Source organism: Felis catus, chromosome D1 (assembly GCF_018350175.1).
Source record: "Felis catus isolate Fca126 chromosome D1, F.catus_Fca126_mat1.0, whole genome shotgun sequence".
Classification (NCBI taxonomy): domain Eukaryota; kingdom Metazoa; phylum Chordata; class Mammalia; order Carnivora; family Felidae; genus Felis; species Felis catus.
Genome location: NC_058377.1, coordinates 109,685,861 through 109,693,086, shown reverse-complemented (window position 1 = coordinate 109,693,086; position 7,226 = coordinate 109,685,861). Strand labels below are relative to the sequence as shown.

The window sequence follows — 7,226 nt, the reverse complement described above, 5'->3', positions numbered from 1 at the left end:
GCAGCTAAGGGACACAATCATTCACACTCGTGTGGCACAGCTGCCATCTCCTTCTTCCTGCCCTTTGCAAACACTTTTCCTCCGCCCTCTTCCCCACCCGCCCGCGTGTATCTGTGTCTAGCCTGGATCCCGGAGTCCCGGTGCGATCTGTTATGCTTGCGGCTTTGGGAGACACGTGCTACTCGGGTGAATGAATCGCACGTCCCCACCCCCGCCGACAGCCAATCACAGCGTGCCGGAGCCCCGTTACTTCCGCCTATTGCGGGCGGAGGCCCCGGCCATGGGGCTCACGTGGGTCTCTAAAGACAAGGGAGTAGGAGGCAGTGCGCCAGGGGCGGGCTCTCCCAGCTTCCTCACCAATCCAGGGGCCCGCCAGCGACGCGAGGGGCGGGGCTGACGTGGGGCGCCAAGGCTTAAACGTGACGGGTAGGCGGGGGGTAGGGAGGAGTCCTGAGCCGGGAGCGGTGAGTGACGGGAAGTCTTGTCCAATAACAGGAGGGGTTGGGCTGCCTGAGCCAATAAGAAGTCTGTAAGGCGGGGCCGGGACTGCAGCAAGTTCGGTTGCGCGGAGACCGCAGCTGTTCCCTGTCAGTGGAGGCAGCGGCGGTAGAGACGGTGGCGACGACTTGCGGCGGAGGCGAGGAGGTGAGTGCCGGCAGCGCTGCGCACCTTCCTCTGCTCGCGGCGGGTCGGACCAGGTGGGCGTGCGCCAGCGCCGCCGCGGGGGACGCTTATGTAAGGGTCGTGCGCGCCAAGGCGGTGCGAGCTCCACTAGTGACGGCTGGAGGAGACGGCGGCGGGCTTTGCGCGACGCGACGTGCGCCGCCCCTCCCCTCCCCCTCCAGCGGGCACGGCTGGCGTGGGTCCGCCCCCGCCCGCGCGCTCGCTCCGGGGACTCTTCCTCCGGACCCCGTCCCGCCTCCCCTCCAGTCTTCGGCGGCGCGGGCGCAGCCAGGCCTCCTCCGCCCCGGGTCCCTGGCGGCCGCCGGGGCCCTCGTTCTGGTCCTCGGGCCCATTTTGCAGATGTAGAAACTGACGCACGCAGTTCCAAACGCCTCCCGCGAGGTCCCTGAGGGTTCGAGCCCCAGTCCGGCAGGATCCGGAGGCCAAGTTTTCCCCAGCATACTGGAAGTTCAGTTCTGAAGAAAGCCGGGGCTTGCGAGGCGGGGGTTTTCCGTGTCCCAGGTGCCTGCGCTCCGCCTCCTGTAGGGAGTCTCCTGATAACCGTGTCGGGCATTCTCGGTTCCACTTAGTTTCAGATGTGAAGCGGTAATTCGCCCGAGGCCGCTCAGCGAGGAGGAGGTGGGGCTGGCCCCAGCCCGTTATTCTACAGCTTTCTGCAGTTTACCAAGTACGCCAGCCTGCCGGGGGCGGTGAGGAGCAGCAGGAGGTCCGGGAAGTGCCCTCCCGGGCTTGGAATCCGGAGCCCTGGCTTTGAGGACCTGCCATACAGGTTCTTTTCAGTGGGACTTGCTTTGTGTACTTTTGAGAGAGTTGTTTCACCTCTGGCGAACTCTTTCCTCCTCTCACGAATGCGGGGGTTAGGCCAAGTCCCTGGGTTCCCAGCTTTGAAAGTCTTAAAAATCGGATTGTTCATGGTGTGTGTAAGCAGGCCAGGGTTCATTGTCCCCATTCTGCAGCCGGGAAAACTGAGGCCCCAAGAAGTGCCGGTATTTAATGCCAGATCACGATGAGAGCCGCTAGAGTCTTTACCAAGAAGTCTTTGCTTTGCAGCCCTGCAAAGGATGAAGACACTTAGGGTGGCGTGGATGTGCTCAGCATTTCTAGTTACTCTCAGGGACAACTTTTTTTTTTTTTTTTTAATTTTTTTTTCAACGTTTATTTATTTTTAGGACAGAGAGAGACAGAGCATGAACGGGGGAGGGGCAGAGAGAGAGGGAGACACAGAATCGGAAGCAGGCTCCAGGCTCTGAGCCATCAGCCCAGAGCCTGACGCGGGGCTCGAACTCACGGACCGCGAGATCATGACCTGGCTGAAGTCGGACGCTTAACCGACTGCGCCACCCAGGCGCTCAGGGACAGCTTTTGTCTGCCCTTTCTTCATCCTGATTCTCCATCGCATTCTTTTGCTCAGCTCCCATGCTGGGAGCCCTAGAATGAACACTGAGGGAAGATTTAGGGGATGAGGTTAATCCTTGCTGTAGGACTGTTGCAAACTGGGGAAAGAAAAAGAAACCATCTAAGCAGCGGGTCAGCATTGCAACAGATGTTTGTAGAGAGCCTGGTGTGGGTGAGCTATGGCCCCTAGGGGGATGTGCAAGAGGAAGTTCAGTAAAGGCCCACAAATCAGGGCAAACCGCACACTAAGGCCAGGGAGAGGAGAAATGGGCTGGCTGGGGCTGGACTGGGGAAGGTTTTATAGGAGGAGGTGAGTCATGAGCCTCCTTCAATTCCACTGGAGCCCGCAGTGCAGTGAAGAAGCAGTGATTGGATTTGAGCCGTCCAGGTTTTATTATGGAGGAGAGTTTTCAGCGATGAGAACTTGCAAGAGAAAGGCTGAGGAATGTGGGGGGACTAGCACTTCCCAGTTGAGTAGAAATTTGGTCGGTCACTCAGAAGAGGCCTCTCCAAGAGATGTAACAAGGTGAGGGCACTGGCTAAGGTGCAGAAAAGTCAGAAGGGAGATTGGTTCCAAAGGTGCTGGGTAGGGCTCCCAGGGCCCAGCAGCCGGCCCGAGCTACAGGTTGTGTCTGTGTTCCAGGGAGCATCTTGTGGGCAAGCATCCTGTGTTTCTCAGTGGCCGCCCTGCCCTGTTGGAAGGGGCTTTGTTCAAAATAGTTGCTCAATATCTGTTTGTTGAATTGAATTAGGCTGCTGGCCAGAATTTCCACAATTTGTCCCAAAGTCCCCTCTGTGCCTTATTTCTAGTTCTCTCTCCCGAAGCCTGCTCCAGCTTGATGGACCCTATCTGTGCCAGTTCTCACCTCCAAGATCACCCTTCAGGGAGGTTTGCCCCGGTGGCTGTAGCCTCTTGCACTCCTGCTGCCTTTGATGTAGCAATACAGGCTGCTTGCCCCACTCCCCTCCCCCCCCCCCCTTTTTTGTCCTGCTCCTAGTTTTTTCCTTGTCTCACTGCTGGCGCTCCAGTACCCCGGGTGCTGTGCTAGGGGCCAGCCCTCCCAACACTGCTTATAGCGGTCCTGAGACGTTAGCAGGGTGGACCTCAGACCAGGGTCATTCCAAGTTGCAGTTCGCTGTGTCCTTCTGCCCTGTACCCTGTCAGTGCTGTTGACACATGTTTCAGGTGAATTACTGGAAATGGCTCAAATTGGAAACCAGTAAGGAAGGAAGGGTGGAAGTTGGGCAGCCAGGAAAGAGTCACGTTTGGGAGCCACTGTCGTTGGGCAGTGAATCTGGGAGGAAGGCCTGGCAGGCCCCAGACCGCGCAGATCTGTGGCTCGCACTCTCCCGCGTAAGTTGGATGCCTCACCCAAGTAAACATTTTCCTCGAGGATTAGTGTGGGCCTTCTCTTTGGCTGCCTCCTAACAGCATCTGACCCTCTTCCGAAGGGGCCCCTACCCCTTTTATGCAGAGAGAGTGCCTGCTTGGCGGCTAGTTTCTCACCAGAGACATCTTTTGCAGAAGTGGGCCATTTTGCCTGCATACTCTGAAACCTCACCTGGGCCTGGCTGACCATCCCTTGGTCCCTTTGCCCCCGCTGCCTGTAGTCTCAGTTGTGGGGACGTTGCCAAACTGCCAAAGGAGTAGGGCATGACAGCGGACTTTGGGAAATGACAAAAAGAACCATTTCCTCTCACCTACCGAATACAAAGATGTGATCCCATCTATTGGCCTTTTTCTTCCGTTTGACACCAAAGGTACCGTCTTCTGCCTCAGCCCTCATCTGAGACTGCTTGCCGTCATCCCGGACTTGTGTCCTAGCGTCCTTCCTCCACTCCTGTTCCTTGGTGACGTTTCCTGCAGGGTTTTGCCTCTTACCTTGTCCTGTCAAAATGAAATTATTCTTCAAGACTCAGGCTTTCCTGCATTATTCCCAATATACTCCTAAATCTATTCAGTTGGATGTGGGCTGTCTCTTTTCATAATAACGATGATAAATGACTTCTTGTTATTAATCACAAAAGCCAACCTTTACTGAGATCTTACTGTATGGTGGCAGGGGACCTACCAGCCCCCCCACATGTATTATGGCATTTGGTCATCGTAGCAACCCGACAGCAAAGGTACTGTTAGGTCCTCATTTGCAGGTCTGCCCCAGGCTGCCAGGCTCAGAGTCCCCAGTTGGCTCCCTCTCGCGTATTCTCCTGTTTTCATCCTCTGTGAGCTAGCCCTCAACAACTTGCTTTTTGGCCTTTTGGGAACAGAGCCTGTGCCTTCTGGCCGGCTGCCTCATGTAAGGTATGTGCTCGATAAATATTTTATTGATTTGAATGCCCCACACATTCATTTTTAGCCTTGACATAATCTATCAGGGCAACTGAGCTCCTTAGAGCATGGATTCAGTCCATTTGATCGCTTGCGGCCTGTGTCTCCATTTTGCTCTTTACTGACCGGTGGCTACAGCTGACTGACAGGTGTGGCCTTCCAAAAACAAGTGGTCTGTAAACTCTGAAAGCCATGGGCTTCCGTGGGCCTAAACAGGGGGGTGTGCTCTCGCTCTCGTGTGTGGATGTGTTATCTCTGCAAGAAAAGGTCTGAGGAAATAGGGAAATAGCAGACCTATCAGCTCTCAGGTCAGTTCTTAATTAGTGTCAGGTTGCTTAGTGAGATAGGAACCAGGCTCAGAGAATCCAAAGGGGAGGTAGCTCCTGAAGGATTCGAGACAGCTCTGCAGAGAAAGTGGGCCTGGCGCTGGATGGAGGTGGGCAGGAAGAGGAATCATGTCAGATACAACAAAAGTTTCTAGAACTTCTTATTCTTGTGTTGCAGGTGCCAGAAAAGGGTTTTACTTAAATGCTTCTTACTAAGCACGTTGGCTGATGTCTGAGAGCGTCCTTTGTACAGGCTTGGTGCCAGTGCTTTGGTGCGTGTACCCTCCTTGGGAAACCCTGTGAGCTGGATGTTATTATTCCCATTTCACAGATGAGGAAACAGGCTTTGAGTGGTTACGGGAATGGGTGGCCAAGCGGCCAAGCAGCCAAGGTGGGGCCCAGACAGTTGGATGAGAGCCAGGGTGCTGTCAGCCCTGTGCTGTCTGGTTCCCCTCCACTCCCCACCCCCGGCCACCTGGGATGGAAGCGAAGCAGCAGTTCTCTGGGTTACAAATCTATGTTCTTGCCACCCCTAGGGTCTCTGGGGGGTGCCTGGAGAAAGGAGGATAACACTTCTTTTTTCTTTTACTTTAGATAGCAGCTGCCACTGAGAGCTGACAGAACACTGAGGGTAAGTCCGTGCCTGAAGCCAGGTCGGTGGGATGTGCGCGGGTCTTCTTCAGGAGCAGGTGTAGATTTTAGTAGTCCCAGCATGTTGCTTATCAAGTTCAATAAATAAAAAAGGCCAAGCTCTAAGTTTTGGAAAATATAAGCAGTCCTTGTCTGTTCTTGATCTCTCTTTCTCAAGTAACACAGGAAAGTGACATCTGGCTGCCCGCTGGCCCCAGTTGGTAGCCGGCAGCCTTGGCAGGAGGCCTTACTTCTGGAAGGGTGTCGCTTGGGAAGCTGGTCAAGGGGAAGGTGGTGAGGCTTCTCAGGACCGCAAGAAGCACGTCTAGGGCACGCAGCCTCGGAGAAGACCCCCTGAGTCAATGGTACAACAGGCAGCTGGGCAGTGGGGGACTCAGGGAAGCGTGGAGCTGGGCACAGAAGGTGACTCTTGTCAACTGGCTGTAAAAATGCTTGACGTGTGTTTCCAGGCAACGACACCCATTCTTGGGGAGTCGCAATGATGAAGGGGCGAAGGGTGAATGAAGGCGGACCTTCTCCCACCTAGTGCTCAGGCAGCACTGTCCTGCGTAACCGACTGTTTCTCCCACACAGGTTTCCCTTGATGCACTGATCTGGGTGCATCTCCTCGGCCTAAAGCCAAGGCCATCTAGGCCGCAATCCACCTAATAATCCAGTCCTATGTCCCGCTGCTAGACCACATGAACGTCCCAGCCAGGCGCGATCCTCGCCTGTCTTGCCTTCTCCCTGTATTTCAGACACTGATGACGCTGCTCTTCCCTATATCCATAGGTAGGCCAGTTGCTATCCTCATTTCATAGTCAGTGGCCCTGGGGACTTTGTGGCTGAGGGACAGCCTTCCCCAGAGCTCATGTTCTGTGCTCAGAGTGCAGATTCCTTTGTGTAGGGATTTTTCTTGGGTTTCCACCCATTGTGTAGGGACTTTTCTCAGATAACCCTTCATGACCCGGGAAATGTTCTGCTTTCTGAGATGTTCCCACAATCCTCTCTTGTCCTAAGTCTTGGACTGGATGTGGCCATTTCCACTCTAGGATTGTGTTTGCTTTGAAAAGTGGGTGGAGTGGGGGCGCCTGTTTGGCTCAGTCTGTAGAGCATGTGACTCTTGATCTCAAGGTCATGCGTTCAAACCCACGTTGGGCATGGAGTGTACTTAAAAACAACAACAACACCTTCTCATCCCATGAAAGTCATGGGAGTAAAGGCGATGGGTATGTAGTGAAAAGGGCTCTGGACTTTTGATAGACTCTGCCCTCCACCCGGTTTCCCTGCCCTGTTCTCTCTGCTTGCCCTCATCTTCCTCTTGGTTGATAGAGTTGCATGTTCTTGCTCTTACTTGCATCCCTGTAAGGAGAAGTGGGAGAGCTGGGTGAGGGCCCCAAACCACCTGTCTTAGGGAGCTGAGAAATTGGGGCCCAGAGAAGGCTGATCAGCAGAATCCAAGATTCTGACCTTACCCCTCCTTTATAAAGAGTATCCTCTTTTCTTGTATGTCTGCCCCCAAATCTGTCAGTGGCAAGGGAAAATTATTGCCAAGAAGGGCTGCCTCGTACCAGGTCATCTAATTTGTTAAGGCTTGTCTGGCACTTCATCTGTAAGTCCCTGCTGATTCCCCGGAGTTTTGCTTAGTTATGGGAACGAAGGCTGCCATGGAAGGTTGCCACACTGCCCTCCTCCTTTGCTGTCTCCTTGGTGATCCTGGAGGGAGAGGGATGCAGTTTTTTTGTTTTTGTTTTTTAAAGCAGTATGCCAGAGGTGTAACTGAAGCCACCCTAGCACCCCCTAATTGCTGTGTCACTTAGCTCCTTATCCTGATCGGCCTGCAGGTCAGAGAAAGGGTGGGT

At 54.4% G+C, this 7,226-nt stretch overlaps 1 protein-coding gene across 3 annotated transcripts in view; it reads left to right on the top strand.

Moving 5' to 3' along the window:
- Window positions 1-554: 554 nt before the first annotated feature.
- The window catches only part of PC (pyruvate carboxylase), a 101,890-nt gene continuing 95,218 nt past the window's right edge, over window positions 555-7,226 (top strand). Inside the window, exons 1-3 of one of the 3 annotated variants that reach the window (XM_006937556.4) lie at window positions 579-645; window positions 4,913-5,006; window positions 5,329-5,365. The gene's annotated coding sequence lies outside the window, so the exon portion shown is untranslated. Of the gene's footprint in view, window positions 699-4,912; window positions 5,007-5,328; window positions 5,366-7,226 lie in introns of all 3 variants that reach the window. The other 2 variants (XM_006937555.5, XM_011287047.4) reach the window with 2 other exon arrangements.